This window comes from Xylocopa sonorina, chromosome 12, assembly GCF_050948175.1.
Source record: "Xylocopa sonorina isolate GNS202 chromosome 12, iyXylSono1_principal, whole genome shotgun sequence".
Classification (NCBI taxonomy): domain Eukaryota; kingdom Metazoa; phylum Arthropoda; class Insecta; order Hymenoptera; family Apidae; genus Xylocopa; species Xylocopa sonorina.
In genome coordinates this window covers 3,420,031-3,422,226 of record NC_135204.1, presented here as the reverse complement: position 1 = coordinate 3,422,226, position 2,196 = coordinate 3,420,031, and the positions used below count along the sequence as shown (strand labels likewise).

At 48.4% G+C, this 2,196-nt stretch overlaps 1 pseudogene; it reads right to left on the bottom strand.

The window, feature by feature from the left end:
- Window positions 1-354: 354 nt before the first annotated feature.
- LOC143430062 (U2 spliceosomal RNA) lies at window positions 355-530 on the bottom strand (annotated as a pseudogene).
- Window positions 531-2,196: the final 1,666 nt, after the last annotated feature.

Here is a 2,196-nt window from a genome sequence, read left to right as displayed (position 1 = left end):
ATTCAAACTCCTCGGAGGTCGAAATGGTCGACCTAGGAGGAGGGACGTCACGTATGGACGTCTATCGTCTACCCGATGCGTTCAACACCACCGCATCGGGAGCACTTTAAACTATTCACGCGAAATGGGACCTCCACCGAAATTCCAAGTGTTAGACTTACCAAGTCCAGAGTCCACCAGCAAGCCGAACGCACTGAACACTGCACCACTCACGGACACAGCACGCGCGACGCGGATGATAACGCGACACTCCGGTGAGCGAGTCGAACACAGGTTAAAACGAATACTTATAGCTACTGATGGATAAATCAAAGTGCGTGGGTTTGACTAGATAAAAACTGATCTTTGGAAAAGGCTTATTGAGCCGGTCCCAGAGGCACTGCAATACTGGGTCGACTCGCGGCGGAGGTGGAGCAAGCCCCAGCGGTCCGCCTTTTTCCAAAAATCAGGTTAATATTCTGACTCCTAATGAGGAGTGTATCAGATATTAAGCTGATAAGAACAGATAAGACGTTTATTTAGCAATTAATGTTCCCCCGGGGCCGAGGCCCCAGGGGTATACACTTGTTTTATACAATAGATTCGCATTATTTCCGCACGAATTCAATTATAAATCATCTTTCTATAATCAGGCTAGGGGATAAATCCCCACAGCGTCCATTAATTCTATAACCTCACTATGAGGTACGCATAGTATCATTCAGCAATTAATACAAAACGATAGCGTGTCATAGGCCACGTGTTAGCAGATTACAGATTACTTTCCAATAAGATAAAAATAACATAGAGTCTACAGAAGTAAAAAATAAGGTAAAATCTGGTTTATATATACATAACAGCCATAGTAATCTTATAATATATAAGCGTAATGCATAGCATAGTGGACTAGATGAAATTTCGACGCCAGTGTGCGGATTCACGCCTTACTGTAGTCAAACGAGTCCCGTCGAGAGGTGCCAGCCACTGAGGAGTCAGTTCCATCACTCAACCAGACATGGATTCCATCATATGCATATTGAAGCTGAGTACAATAACTAAGTATCTGGGTAGACAGGTAAATAAATAAGTAGTTAAATAGATAAATAAATAGCTAAATATACAAATACATAAGTAGACAATAAATAGGTATATGGGTGTATAGAGTAGTTGAATAAATTAAAATGAGTAAGTAACTCGATAGAAAGAAGTAGACTAAAGTAAAATAGAATAAAGTCAGATACAATAAAATAAGCTAAAATAAGATAAAATAAGATAAAATAAAATAAAATAAAATAAAGTCAAGTAAAGCAGAATAGAATAACTAAAGTAGAATACGTATAATAGAATAAAATAAGATAAAGTTGAGTAGAATCAGGTACTCCAGTTATCACCCAATCGACCCTTGTCTCACCCTTCCTCTAATTTCAAAGTGGAGGCAATCAATGTCCACCCATGTACTCAGCGGCAGGCCACTCGACCCGCAGATGTGGAGGCCCTAAGGATCCGCGGGCGACACCACCCCAGGGACGCGGGCGCCTCCACTGCTCCCGCTCAGCGCCGCCGATGTCGACCCCGCCTCGGACGTACCCCGTGGAGCCCGGTACTGACGCACCCCGGATACATGCTCCACGTAGATATCTCTGGACCAGGCTATTGTCTCAGATATCATGAGACGCCTCATCAGCGCTGCATAACGCTGAGAGACGCGCAGCAGGTCCAGGACAAACTCATTCCCCGGGTCCCACGCGCCCAGGGCGCCGACGACGAACGCATCTACGTGGACTCGGTAGCCGCGCCTCCGCAATGATTCGGCGAGGGGTTGATACTTGCGTATCTTCCCCATCCTCGCCTCCTCAATTGCCTCGAGAGTGTTCTCGAAAGGCACGGCCACGTCGACCACGACGATGTTTTTCGACAGCCCGTGCTCCACGACGATGTCGGGACGCAGGGCTGCCAGCTCGCCGTCGACTCCCGGGACGCGCTTATTGACCCGGATCTCCCCTGGCAGACGGGCAGCCGCCACGAGCCTATGAACGAGGCCGTCATGCCGCAGCTGCCGGGCAGCGGAGTGAGGACCGCAGTGGGAGAGCACGTGGGGAAGGCCCTCGAACTCATGCCCGCAACGCCGGCAACGCTTGTCACCGGTCCCCCACCGACGTGCTCCATTTAGCGGCAACACGTCGAGGCGGGCCCGGTGAACGAAGCGCCAATCAGCGA